Source organism: Oryctolagus cuniculus, chromosome 3 (genome assembly GCF_964237555.1).
Source record: "Oryctolagus cuniculus chromosome 3, mOryCun1.1, whole genome shotgun sequence".
NCBI classification, from domain to species: Eukaryota; Metazoa; Chordata; class Mammalia; order Lagomorpha; family Leporidae; genus Oryctolagus; species Oryctolagus cuniculus.
Genome location: NC_091434.1, coordinates 152172255 through 152187046, shown reverse-complemented (window position 1 = coordinate 152187046; position 14792 = coordinate 152172255). Strand labels below are relative to the sequence as shown.

Sequence of the window (14792 nt, the reverse complement as noted above, 5' to 3'; positions counted from 1 at the left end):
TCCACCTCCGTGGAAGGGCGGTTCCCCCTGCCACATTCCCCACTTCCGCGGGGGAGCGGCACACCGCCGGCCGGCTCTCTCGGGGGCTGCACAGGTGTTCCTTCAGATAGATGTTCCCTCAGATGTTCCTGGTGCATGTTGTCTCTCTCCTCCTTTATAGTCCTCTTCCACCAATCCCAACTCTGCTACCCACACGCCGAGTACGCTGCTCTCCTCCAATCAGGAGCAGGTCCTACAGTTTATTGGTTGAACTGGAGGCAGCTGTGTAGAAGCTGTTTACTCCTCCCCAGCGCCATATCGTGGGAGAGCAGATGCATAGAATAAGTCTTAATTCCAGTAACTTAGTCTAGTCCGAGTTGCTTCCCACAGTATGGAGCACATGTGGGGCAGTAAGGCCCTTGGGGAGGCTGCTGGGCAGTCCAGGCGGAAAAGGGGGTGCCCCAGGCAAGGGAGGAGAGGGTAGGATAAGTGGCTGAATTCTGGTTACATTTTGAAGACAGAGTTAGCAGGACTGGCTGATGGATTTGGGTATGAGATGTGAGAGAGAAGAAGAAGGAATCAAGAACAGTCCAAGGAATTTGGCCTTTGTAACTTGGAGAATGACTCTGCTAGTTACTAAGATGGATAAACTGATGGGTAGACCAATCAGTGGGCTTGAGAACACCATGAGTTTGATGGGGAAAGGAGAAAGGCAGGCACTTAGTTTTGTACATGTTTGAGATATTTTGGGGGAATCTAAATGGGGACGTTGGGTATGTAGTTAGATGTTCAAGTCCTGGAGTTAAGGAGAAAAGTCTGGGCTAGCGACTTACATGAAGAGGTTTTCAGCATATAGATGGCATGAAAGCCATCAGATTTGAAGAGACCACCAAGGAAAGGAGTACAGAGATTCAGAAGATGAGGACTGAGCACTGGGGTCACCAAAGCTCATGGTCTGGGGAGGAGGGGAAGAATGAGGCAGAGATGAAGTTGGGTCTCCTCTGGCACCTCCATCTACTCCCAGGAAGTCTGCTCTCCCACACTGTGCTAACATTCCCACATTTCCAGACGTTATCCCTGACTCCCAGCTACAGGGGTTTTAAATGTCCATCTGCTCCCATTCCCAGAGTATGAGGGTGGTGTCACTTCTTGCTTTGATTACTACAACAATTTCTTAGCTGACTTAGATTCAAGAGCTGTCACCTTGCATTATCATTAATGGAACTGGGGTTTTATCTGTACTTTTCTGGTGATTTAAAGAATGATTTTTGTTGTTATTAATAATCTGTTATTGCTAATAATCTCTTCCCAAGTATACCAGAGATAATTTTCTGAACTGACAATCTGATCATGTTGCTTCTTTGACAAAGTAAGAGGTCAACTCCTTAGCAGAGCTTAAAAGTTGTGCATGAGTCAGCTCCTGCCCAGCTCCCCAGTGGTGCCTTTCTCCACTGTTCCACTAGAAATCGGGGCTGTAGCCATCGTGCTCTCTTTGAGTTCTTGAAGCAAGCCATGTGATCTCCAGAACAGAGATTCAGCATATATAACCCCTCTTTATGGAACACTCTTGCCCTCACTTTCCTTGGATAATGCTTACTCTCCTCAAGTCTCATCTCAGGTAACATTTCTTCTGGGAAGCTTTCTCTGATGCTTCTTTCACCCTCTGGTAAGATTAGGAACTCTCTCATGTGCTTATACATTAAACCTGTCCTCCCCTTTTCTAGTCTTAATCATGTGCTGTTGTCAATTACTTATCTGGGTCTCCCAATGGACTTTGAGAGAAGCAGGTGCTACGGACTGGTCAAAATAGGAAATGACCAAAATAAGAACAAAAGTTCACTTGGAAGTAATATTTATCCTAATGTACAATGGCTGTTGTCATTGAATGTCTACACATTCAGCAGGCAAGTCTGGGAAGTAAATGATTATGTAATTATGACCTCTGTAGTAAATTCCTTGTAATGTTTAGATAATTCATCAGATCGGTGGGTCTTTATTAAGAGGAAATGCCAGCATTTGATTATTTTTGTTTCAAAACTAGTATTAGTGAAATCTGCAAGGAATAACTTCAGGGCAAAGAAAACATATTGAAACAGATACTCTGCTCTTTGCAATAAAGCCAACAGTCCAAAGATGTTAAATAAATAAATCAGCTATAATGATCACCTGGCTCCGAAAATTAAAACCCATTTAGGAATTGTGAGGGAGTCTTGATCTTGAATATTAGTCTAGTTATTCATTTAAAACCTTTAATAACATTTAGAAAGTAATTAATCAACTTATGGATTCAAGGGCTGTCACCTTTCATTGTCATTAATGAAACTGTCTGGGGTTTTATCTGTACTTTTCTGCTGATTTAAAGAACAATTTTCTTTGTTGTTGTTAAACTCTTTGAAGACCAGCAGAATATTTAAAATCACTAGGCCTTTACGTACAGATTTCAATGAACAATCCAAGAATGTGTTAGTGAGGCTGAAATAAAATTTAGAAGTCTTTTAATTTTGACAAGACAGAAAGGGAATTTTTAAAAACTCTAAAATGCATATTCATTTCTGTTGGGAGGAAGCATTTTTCCCTGTCAAAAGTCTTTGCTTTGTTTGCTTCCTGATTTCTACCATTTTAAACATTAAAAAAAAAAAACCACAATAGCTAAGGTCATATTTTGGGCTCAAGGGTTCATTTAAGTCCCAAATGATTCTATTTGTTTGTGTCTCTGTCTATACCAGATAGTGGTCAGACCACAGGCTCACTCTGGATGGTGCAGCCAATGGCTGGAGCAAGTGGCATTCTGCCTGCAAGTGAGACTGACAAGTGACAGCTGCTCACCTAAGACTCAGAGAAGCAAAAAGAGGAAGAAGAAGGCTGTTCCTGATATGGGCTTACCTCAGATCTTTAAACCACTACCCGAGTTTGTGTTTAGAAAATGAAATGTAATTCCTACATACACTTTAGCATGAACTTTGTATAGTCAAGTCTCAAAGGAATGGTCTCAGATAGCATATGCAGGGGTATTCAACAGGAGTCCACAGCAGATAATATCCTAATACAGAATGATGATGGATATGGTTTTTTGGACCACAACTTTTGGGCCCAACAATAATTTATGCATTATAATGGGATATTTTACTCCTGGAGATGGGATAAAATGTTTATAAATTTGTCTGGTTTTTCTTTAACATTGTGATTTTCTCTAAGAAGATGGAATTTTATTTAGTGTTTAAAAGTAGCTGACATGCCACCAACACTCAGAATAAAAGCTCCGCTTCTCATATGTATTCCTGCCATTCTCACTGGCAACCTAGTGTAGGGCGGATTAAGGGGTTCGATTTAGTAATGGAGAGATAGCATCTTCTCCCAGAATCAAAACATACAATACACACACAATGCAAGTCTAGATTTGTTTACCACGTAGCCTACCATTCTCCTATGAGTATCCCTGCATTCCCCAGTGTGACCTGTTTCTTTTTCACTTAGAAAGAAGGCAACCTGACTTCTGTTGGGACATGCTCTTCATGACTTAAAGCACACCCATGACCATGACCATGTGATGGATCCACCACCTTTCCTCTGCTTACTGCATTGATCCAATGCCCCAGCAGTATACCTCTTGGTTTTCTCTGCTCTATCTACCAGTATTTCCTACATCTGTGGCTTGAGAGCTGTTACAAAAAAATTTCTTAAATTGAACTACATTTTTCCAAATGTACAAACACAAGTTCATTTATTAGGTTGGGAAATCTTTTAATGGAAACGAATGTGTGCAAAAACATTGATCTAAGATTACTGACCAACTGATCAACCACTGGGGAAAAACAGGTATGTTTAAACCATATAAATATGGTGTTACCTAGAATTAAATGTCAAAACAAACTTTAATGATGATGTATATATTCAGTAAACCTTCATGTTAACCTAGGAGAATCTGTATTTCAAGACCATAATGACACAATTTTTCTTTTTCCTCCCCCACTTCCACAAGATATAAGAAATAGCCAAATTCTGTTACCACCTTACATGTCACATTAAAATACCACTTTTTTTTTTGTTTTGTTTTAAATCAGGGATGTTTTTCTGAGGCTAAAATGTGATGGTCAATGAAAAATCTACAATATGTTATCAAAGAAAGCTCTCAACACCTATGTTTCCATATTACACCTTCTTCTAAGTGCTACTTCCTTTTAGCGCCAAGGAGGTACTATTTCCAAAGCAGCCAGGACTCTAATCCTGTGCATTTCAATTGCGTTTAAAGCTACATATTTGTGTTGAGTCCATATGGGAAGTCTAGTTACCAGAAAATGCACGCTCACAAACAGGAAATCTAACTACAGTAAGAAGGGGCTTTTCTCCACACAATAGAGTTCAAAGATGTGTCATCCATGTAATTCGGAGCAAAATCCAACACCACTATTATTGTCGGGTAAACCCCTCTCTCTCCTATATTAAGACAATGTATGATTACAACATTGCATTTTCTGAGCCTGTATGAACTTGCTTTTCTTGCTTATAGATATAAGCCACCTGCCCTTTTCTGTGCTTAGCTTTCAATCAGTAAGCATGTCAAGGTGGGAAGAAGGATGACAGGAATAGTAAAAGAGGGGAAAATCAATTTTCAGAAAGCATATGGTAACAACTGAATATTTAATCAAATTAGCCTAGAAATTCCTTCCTATTTTCAGCACTCTGTGCAAGGCAGTTGCTTCACATACAAAATGAATTTCAATAAATGTCATATATTTAGTTAGATGGCTTATTTTTAAAATTTGTCGAACCAGGTCACTAGCTCAGAATAGATCTCATTCCAAGACATGACAGATGGATATTGATATTGAAAAGAAAGACTGACATTAGCTAGAAGGTTCTGAGCAGAAGAAAAAGTCATTCATTTAACATTCAATAAAATACTGAGTACCTACTGTGTGCTAAGACAAAATGATAGACATTTGGAATTTATGTTACAATACAAAAAGGAGTTATGTCAAAATCATTTCCATGGTGTTAGAAAGGATTACAAGTGAGTACCACTGGTAAACAAGGTCTTTAAATGAACTTATATTTTCCACATTACATCAGGAAATGTGTTATTATGTATTCGAGCATCCATCTCATCACAGTTCCAGGATTTTAGACTAACTGGGATTTCTGAAGATGCTGTTTACTGATCCTTAGCAAAAACCAACTTCCTTTTTTCCTGGAACAAAAAGGGCCTTACATAGTGTCAAAGATTTCTTAAAGATCAAAGAACTTAGAGTGACATACAGTTTACGTGTAATGGCTTAAAAGTCATTGAATCGGCCGGCGCTGCAGCTCACTAGGCTAATCCTCCGCCTTGCGGCACCGGCACACCGGTTCTAGTCCCAGTCGGGGCGACGGAATCTGTCCCGGTTGCCCCTCTTCCAGGCCAGCTCTCTGCTGTGGCCAGGGGGTGCAGTGGAGGATGGCCCAAGTCGTTGGACCCTGCACCCCATGGGAGACCAGGATAAGTACTTGGCTCCTGCCATCGAATCAGCGCGGTGCGCCGGCCGCAGTGCGCCGGCTGCGGCGGCCATTGGAGAGTGAACCAACGGCAAAAGGAAGACCTTTCTCTCTCTCTCTCACTGTCCACTCTGCCTGTCAAAAAAAAAAAAAAAAAGTCATTGAATCAAAACACATGGATTAAATTTCCCTTAAAAGACTCTTAGGTTTAAAATTTAAGAGTGAATGTGCTGGTTTGATCGCATTCTGTTCCCAAGCATAGCCAAAACTTATTTTAAAGCTAGTTAGAGTTGTCTTATGGCCCTGCAATTTGGTTGGGCTTTCCCTTCTCCCATGATCAGGCCCCAAAGGAAGAAACCTACCTTTGCCAAACAAATTACTACACCTCTCTCTTTCTCTGACTTGAGAGGATGATGTTATTTCAAAGGTTTCCAGCTTTAAATGTTGTTTCAATGTTGTTAAGAAGGTATTAAAAGTGAGAAGTCTTCCATGGTTTTACTAAACAGTTGGAGTAATTTCTAATTCTGCAAGTTACTTATTTTTAAAAAATTTTTTAACATACATCAAAATTGGATCTGAAATTCTAGGTGCTCCCTCAGATTTCCAACAATCAGAGAATATAAGACCATTTCAAAACAGGAAAATGCCACTGATCTGAATATGCACATGATTTCATATATCACTGTATTTGCATTTAAAATTGTAGGAAGAAATACAGTACACATAATCTTCCTTTTTAACACAATGGCCTTCTGGAAGCTTGCTGGCCTGGGCATTTCACTGAGTTTTTAGGACTAAAGGAAACAAGTTAGTGCACAACCAATGTAAGAGCTTTTATTCCTTTGGAAAAATAGATTGCAACAGTGATCTGTTTTTTTTTTGACAGGCAGAGTGGACAGTGAGAGAGACAGAGAGAGATAGGTCTTTTTCTGTTGAAAATGGTGCTTTGGCCGGTGCACTGCGCTGGTCTGAAGCCAGGAACCAGGTGTTTCTCCTGGTTTCCCATGCGGGTGCAGGGCCCAAGCACTTGGGCCATCCTCCACTGCACTCCCGGGCCACAGCATAGAGCTGGCCTGGAAGAGGGGCAACTGGGACAGAATCCGGCACCCCGACCGGGACTAGAACCCAGTATGCCGGCGCCGCTAGGTGGAGGATTAGCCTAGTGAGCTGCGGCACCGGCCCTGATTGCTTTTGAAAGGTCCTTGAAACCAATAAGGCAGTGAAACTTTTGGATTTCCACGGCAGGGGAATTAACAGGTGGAGTTCAGGCAGATATGAATTTCAGGCAGATCCAAAAGAAGGAAGAGCCAGAATTCCACAGGGACAGTATATCCTGAATGACAGAACTTGGAAATGAAATTTATGAGGCATTCAGGTTTTAGAAAATGATTACTTCAGCTTAAGAATGAAATAGCTAGATTATCCTTTAGTGTAGAAATATAAATAGCTCTATCCAAAATAGGTGAGTTGATGAGTCTAGAGAAAAAAGAAATGTGCCGAAAGGCAATGAAGAGCATGATATCCATTTTCTTTCTTAAATCACTTGCTTTTCCAGAGGGAAATGGAGAATTCTAGAAAATAGAATATTTTGTAGAGGCAGGTGGTCCTGAGGCTCCAGGGCCATTCATGCTGCTAACACAGCCAGGGTGGGAATGCAACTGGGACCACCAGGAGCCAAATCTGGCTCAGAGACTTTCTTTCTCTGTATAGTGTTTTGAAGACATTGAGTCAACCTTTTAAAACGGACAGATTTCTAGCTTCTCTTGAGACTGACTGATAGCCACCACATGGGTCCATGCCATGCACTGGATCCTATGGCAACACTGATGATGCCAGATTCTTCTCTTGGGTCGGGCATTTTCCAAGCAGTTGGTCAAGTCCTTAGAGAAATGGTTAGTTTCATTTAAATTACCTATTTGCAAATCCTTCTATAGGATATTTATAGGACATACGAGGGAAGGAAGAAAACCCAGTACAGTAGCTTAACAGTGGAGAGGAAAAAGAAAAGAGAAGGAAAGAAAAAAGTGTACAGCAGAGGAAGGCTGCACACCATCAGAGGTCCTCTCCTTTGTAGTCTCTCCACTCTACAGAGGGATCAATGACAAAGGCCAAGGGTATTCCCCTCAGCAAATCAAATGGGGCCAGGTTCACAGTATGGAAAACAAGAAAAGTTGTACCAGTGGAGCAATATCTTTCACAGAGGATGGAGGTGAAGATGGGACCAAGCAACGTAGGAAAATACTACAGATCCTCGTCCATGCCCCTTAAAACAAGGGGTGTGGACTACCCTTCTGTGTTTAACTTTGAACTGTAGCTAGCTATGGCAGGAACTTCCCTAAAAACCAGGGATTCTGTGGATAGCTGTGCAAACTGCACACTGTACAATTCCAGAAAGAAAACAGAATGGCAATGGTACTCCCAAAGAGTGCTCCTGGGAGCCACACTGCTCATTCCCTCATGTCTTTCAGGTCTTGGCGCAACAGTCAACTTTGAAGTGAGACCTTCCTTGACCTCACTACTGATTTTTTCAAACACTTCTCCCTCTCTAACCAGCTTCTTGTATTCTTAATAGTCTTTACTCACCTTCACAGCTTTATTCTTCCTTGCAACTCTTAGTGTTACCCAATATATGTACAATACATTTTATTTACATATTTCTTTATAGTTTGTCTGCCGCAATAGAACCAAGCCATCATAAAGTCAGAGATATTGGTCTGTTTCACTGTCTACTGCCACGTCAGAGTTGAGATCTATGCCTGGTAGGCGTTGAACAAACTATCCTGAATGAATGACTAAATCCTCAATCACATTCTTGGAGTACAGGAATCTGCCTTTCACAAAAACCTGTGATTCTCTAACCAATTTTGCAATTGCTATCTCTTATTGTATTCAGAGACATACATTTTCAATTTCTTTCACTCATTATATAAATTATTTGGCTCATGGGTCTTACACAACTTCTTAGAGCCCAAAGCTACACAATTTTGTTTATTTGACATATTTTATATACATATATGTTTCTGGTGTGTAGTATAATGATTTGATACATGTATACAATGTGTAGCGGTTAAATCAGGATGATTATCATTCCATCTCCTCAAACATTTATTATTTTTATGTGCTGGGAACCTCTGGATTTTTCTGCAGCTAATCTGAAATATATTATAAATTGCTGCACACTACAGCTACCCTTGTGCTATAGAATACAAGAATGAATTCCTCCCAGTTACATAATTTATAACAGAAATTAAAATCAACAGGAGTAACCTGCATAAGGATACTTGCACAAATTTACACAATCAAGAAAGAAGTAACACATACCTGGGTGTGTGATTACAAAGTCAACTGTTTTTTATTTCACTGTGCTCACACCTCCTGCTACACATGCCACATGTGTGATTTTTCTCTCAATTACATTTTACAGCTTATAAAAACACTTTCTTCATTTTGTCCCTTGAAAAACAGAGTATTCAGATTTTACTGGATGTTTTTATTGAAACAAAACCCAAGGGGGCTATATTACACTGTTTAACACAGCTGAAGAGATATCTGAGAATGGGCTTTGTGATAGAAGGCCAGATTACAAAATTACTCACAGCTCTTGATCTGATAACAGGAGCAGAATGCCCCACACATATGAATGAAGCCTTTTCTTGGAATGCCTTACTACAAGAAGATAAAGAGAGAACTGGAGAGAGAAGGTGAGAAAAACGCCTGGGACTAGAAATGTTACATTCATTTTTTATCACTAATTTAAGATCCCTACCTCTCCCTCAGTGGAAAATGCCTCTTTGTAGTCTTTAAGCTTCACAGGCACTGGGGAGAGGTGCATGGTGCTGGAGAGAAGGCTGGAGCCAGGTTCAAGCTCACAGTTTCCCAGTCTGTAACATGGGATTTCAAAGATAGTTCTACCAGCCTTGTCCAGCTTGTAAATCTGTAGTAGCATCAGAGAGATGGCATACACAGAAGCAATCTCAAAATATTAAGGTCTTTAAGTTGTACTCTTTTGATTTAAAATAAAAATTCCATTATTTAATAGCAAAAGGGGAGATTTCTCAAGTTGTCTTTCTTGCGGGATATCCTCTGAATAATTATGAATTTGGTTCCATTTTGTATGTGTGACACTTGTCTGCATATCAAGACTTTAAACTCTTCAAGGATAAAGTTCATTTCTTCTTTTTTAAAGTAAAAGTTTTGTTACCACCTGGCACCCATGATGCTCAATGCTGAATTCTTAGTTATTTTAGGTGAAGCCCACATGGGTCAAGCTTGGTAAGTTAGGGACCACCGGGAACACAAAATCAAAATAACCCTAAGCTGACACGAGTCAGTGTGCCTACCACTGAGTCCTCACAGGTGACTTGATTTTGCACTGAGCAAAGCCCAGGAAGAAACTCTGCCCTGAGGGCTGTGTGTCAAGCACACCTGTTTCAACATACGCCTGCCAGGAAAAGGAGATTGCCTTCCTAGCCCAGGAGCTTCGGCATGTGTTTTCTCCCCTTGAGGGAGTGTGACTGGGAAAGTGGGTATCCCATGAACAAATACAGCTCACCAAGGAAAATCTTAGGGAAGGGAAAAAGAGTACACAGCTCTGGGCAGATTCAGTGAGCCTCATTCCAATGAAGAAACTAGGAAACTGATTTGGAAAAATGAGGGCACAGAAGGCTTGGAAGCAGCTCTGACCCAGCCAAAGAAGGGCTAAGGAGCAAGGGGTACGGAAGGGAGGAGCCGCATGTAAGGAGCTGTGCCTCTTCAGGAGTAACCTCTAAGCCTGGGTGCAACCACTTAGACAAAGTGTATGTCCTGAGAAGTGCGTGGCCCTTTTGAGTTACTCTTTTTTTTCCCCTAGATGGCCACATTTGAAAAAAAAAAAAAAAAAAAAACTTATTTGAGGCTACTATATAGGTCTGCAATAAGACTAATGCTATTTTGAACTATTCTTTTTAGCAAGCTAAGGGCATTGATTTTTGAAGTGTATTTCTTAGTCTAGACTTCATTAAAACAAATTTCTAAAAAATTTTCAAGATTAATGTTGGGCACATGTTCACATAGGCTTAAAAGGAATTTATAAATGAGGGGTCTTCTGTGTAGAAAAGTGTCATTTATCTTATTGTGAAGGTTAAAAGTAGTGAAAACACCAGTTATGAGCTTTCCTATCGACTGGCTATGGTTAACCTGGCACATTTTCATCAGATAAACCTTATCCACTAACTCTGAAAGCACGTAGAACCCACCCCCACCCCCAAGACGTATCAGGGACAAAGCAATCTTTGAAAAAGCAGTCATTGGCAGAACACCCTCTTTATGCCATAAGTTCCATCATGTTAAAAGCAAAATATATTTAAGTAATGCAGGCTTATGCACTGTTCAGTTTGAAAACTGAACAGAATTTTCTAAACACCAGTATATTTTACAGGCAATCAGACATATTTTCAGTACTACAGAAATTTCTTATGAATGATATAAATTTCACCCGTGTTATTTGGGCAGGTCAAAAAGAATGAATTCTGAATCCAGCACAGACTTGCAATGGTTGGACCAGTACCTTACTTCTGTTCCACTATGGAAGTTAATATGTTCAAAACAAAGCCCAGCTAAAAAGGAAAGCCATATACCTGTAAATAACCCAAACACCACTTAACACTGCTTACATAAAAGCACCATTTATGTCCCAGCAGCACAGAAAAACATGATGTACCTCATTTTCAGATCATCCTAATGCAGAAAAAATTCATTAGTCAGCTATAATAGTCTAGCTGTAAAGGCAAATAATGTTTTTCTGAATCCATTTGCATGGCAATGTGCATGTGTCTGGCTGATGGAAGTGACAGAAGAAACCTCCACCCAGTGCTACAAAATGTGAACAATCTTAAAATTCAGGAGAGGGTCCAGACGGTTCATACTCTCTCCCCGTCAGATTTTACAATCCTCTCACATTCATCGAGCATCTTAACCTGGCAATTAAAGTATCTTGATTATTTTGCCTAAGAGAGTTGACAATATTTCATTCTGCTTGAGGGCTCCTTTGAACATAAAACTGTGATAAGGTAAAATACACGGGGCAGCTAGCTATTCATGCGGGAGCCACTGGAACCCTCTTCAAGTGCCAAATTAGCAGATGCCTCTTTTAAAACACAAAAGGTGAGACCATTCTTGGGAGTAAATTCTGCCCAGGCGATAGTCCGGAAAGTACTTTCCCCGGTGCTTTAATGATTGGGTCAGCACCAGCACTAGCCAGACTGCTGACCTCTGGTTAGTTATAATCTATTTCACCTATTAAGACAGATGTCCTCCGCCAGAGCCCTAGCAAAAAAAAAAAAAAAAAAAAAAAAAAAAAAAAAAAAAAAGACAAGGTACGCCGAAAATGATGGATCACAAGCCCTGTGTCTGTCAGCAATGAGGAATTCAGAAGTCCCACCAACACCTGCCCGGGGGAAGGGCCCCCCACCCCCCACCCCAACAATACAGAGAAAAGCAGGCTTGGGAATAAGGAAATGGCTTGGTTCAAGCCTCGCAAGCTGCATCACCCGGGGACACGGTGACCGGCTCCCTTTTGAAAGGGCTGAATCAGACCCCAGCCTTAAACTTGCGGGGCCCTCCCAGTCGGGCAGCACCCACTGCCCGGGCGCCCCGTAGCCCCTGAGTCACACAGGTGGCGGTCAACAACAACCCCACCAGACGCCAAGCCCCAGTCCGTTCCACCGCCCCGCGGGCCACTCCCTTCAGTTTCTGAAGCCCCGCAACTCTCGCCCACCCCCGTGGTCTTGCCCACCGGAACACCAGTGTTAGGGGAACAAAGAAAGCAGAAGCGCTGGGGCCAAGGGTGGGGTGCGGGTTATAGTTTTACCTTGCGGTGCCCAGGAACCAGCCGAGGAGAAGTCGGCGGCGCGGGGAGCGACCCGCGCGCTCCGCGCCTCCCCTCCTGCCTGCAGCGAGTCAGCTGTCGCCCCGCATCTGGCTCGCGCCCTCCGCCCGGCTCCGCATCTGGTCACAAAGCGCTCCGAGGCGCTGCGGGCGGCGAGGGCCTCCGGGTCACCTGCGGCCGGGCCGAGCCCAGCCCAGCCGAGCGCCCCGCCCGCCTGCCCGCCTGCCCGCGGAGTGCGCTCCCTCCGCCCCTTCCCACCCGCGCGCTGCCCCGGCCGTGACTCAGCCGGGTACCGGCGCGCGCGCCCCGGGCGCGTCCAGGCGGGGGGCAGCGGGAGGCGGCCGGACCCAGGCGCTGGCCCGCGCGCCCGCCTCAGCACGTGTCTGTCCGTCCGCGTCGCCCGCTGCCCGCCGGCAGAGGACCGCTGAGGTGGGGAGTGGCACCACCCAGAGAGGGAAATTGGCCCTCGCCCTTCCTGCCGCCCGCGCGCCGCGCCTGGCCCCGCGGGGGTCGCGTTTCCTCCGCCCCGCCCCCGCCCTCGACAAGGTGAAACTTTCTAGGTGGCGAAGTTTCGTCGCCCCGGCTGCGCGCTGTCTCTCCTGCCCTGGCTGTGGCGCTCCGAACTTTGCACAGCCGCAGAGGAGCGGGACCGAGTCTCCCCCTCCTGGCGCTCGCGGGCCGCGGGCCGCCGGGCGCGCACACTCGGCGTACCCCGCGCGGGCCGCGGGCAGCGCACGCGGCTCGGCGCTCAGCCTCCCCCACGCCCGCGGCGAGCGAGCGCGAAGCACCGCAGAAACAAGGCGCTCATTGTCAGAGACGGTGGTAGGAGTGGACGGACGAATTGTCCCAATGATTTCGTTACGCAACGATTATCCTCTCCTAGAATAACCCGAGTTTCCGCAAGGAAGAACAGAGGAGTGTAACCCTGAGGAGACTTCAGGTTGTTTAAATTTTTTTTTATAACCGGAAGCAGGATAATTAACCAAGCAAAAACAGAAGAAAAGTTTTAATTCTTGTTTGTTGAAATCTTATTTAAAAAAAAATGTTGAGACCCTGGTGAATTGTTGAGGGGGTAATTTATTAGGAATTATGAGGGCTCACTAATTAGTATTTTTAAAGTATTTCGCATATAAAAATTGATACGGACCTTTTCGTAAGTAAGAGCATAAAGGTAATAGGGTCTAAGGAACCGCGTCGAGTTCTTTACAGCTCCGAGAAGGGCCTATTCAATAAACGGCAATATATTATCAGACATGGATCTGTTAATACTTGACAGTCATGGGACAAGATAGCAGTCAATCTGCAGATACTATTTACTACAGAATGAAAAATGGAAAAATATGGTAGGAATAGTTGTTTTCCGAGAGCTTACTATGGGCCAGGCATTTCACCAGAAACAACACAGAGCAAGTTCAGTCCTTAAAGGTGGTCACCTCATGATTCTCCACTGTAATTGGAAAGGAAAGCCCCAGTGACATTATTAGGTTTCAGCACTAAACCATTTGGCAGATGAAGAAACTGAGTCCCTAAGAGTCCCTAGAAGGGTCACGCAGCTGGCTAGTAAAAGGCGAAGCTGGAACCCAGCTCTTAAGTGCTGGTCAGGTGTTTTCCACAGCAGTCCTCAAGGCCTTACTCAGCCAGGCGCGCCCAACTAAACACAGCCCACATGGCATGATTTAATAATGGCTACAGTTCATACTGAAATGCTGATTTGCTGGTGGTAGGGTCCTGGGCCTATTTATGGACAGATCAATTAGAGATTTGGAGTCCAGTAACAGCTTTCAATAAAAGGTGCCTAAGTGGATTTACACACATACACACACACACACATTCACACACTTAGCCACAGTTGTCTAAAGGAATAATTAGAGTGCTGTTTCTATTTCCTGGTTTCCATAGCAATATGTTAACTGGATTTTTACATCGAATTATGTAGTTGCCTTAACAGGTTTTCTGAGTTTGAGTGCTGTGACAAAAATATAAAAGAAAAAAATTACAATTAAAGTTGTAGAAAGACCCAGAAAAGCCAATGCAAACTGGAAAATCAAATAGATTATAAATGCAAACAATCTATTCTATATTTTTAGAACTGAAGTTTTCTAAGTTTCTTGTGGCTGAAACATTTCAATCCAGTTTACACACTATTGAAAATTGCTGTTTTGATTTATTAATTGTAAAAAGCTAATATTTTATAAAGGCTAAGAATAGCATAATTAAAAGTCTGAGTTTGGGCAAATGTTGGGGTGCAGTGGGTTAGGCTGACCCTTGGGACAGCAGCATCCCACATTGGAGAGCCTGATTTTAGTGCTGTCTACTCTACTTTTGGTCCACCTTCCTGCTGGTACATCCTGGGACGTGGTGGATGATGGCCCAAGTACTTGGGCCACTGCTGGCAGACCAAGATGGGGTTTTGCCTTTGACCTGACCGATGTGTGGCTGTTTCAGGCATTAACTAGCAGACAGAAGATTTTCCTCT

At 43.1% G+C, this 14792-nt stretch overlaps 1 protein-coding gene across 2 annotated transcripts in view; it reads right to left on the bottom strand.

The window, feature by feature from the left end:
• Window positions 1–12559, bottom strand: part of MET (MET proto-oncogene, receptor tyrosine kinase) — a 124994-nt gene extending 112435 nt beyond the window's left edge. The window contains exon 1 of one of the 2 annotated variants that reach the window (XM_051847986.2): window positions 12299–12559. The gene's annotated coding sequence lies outside the window, so the exon portion shown is untranslated. 2 annotated transcript variants of the gene reach the window in all.
• Between the last annotated feature and the right edge of the window lie 2233 nt (window positions 12560–14792).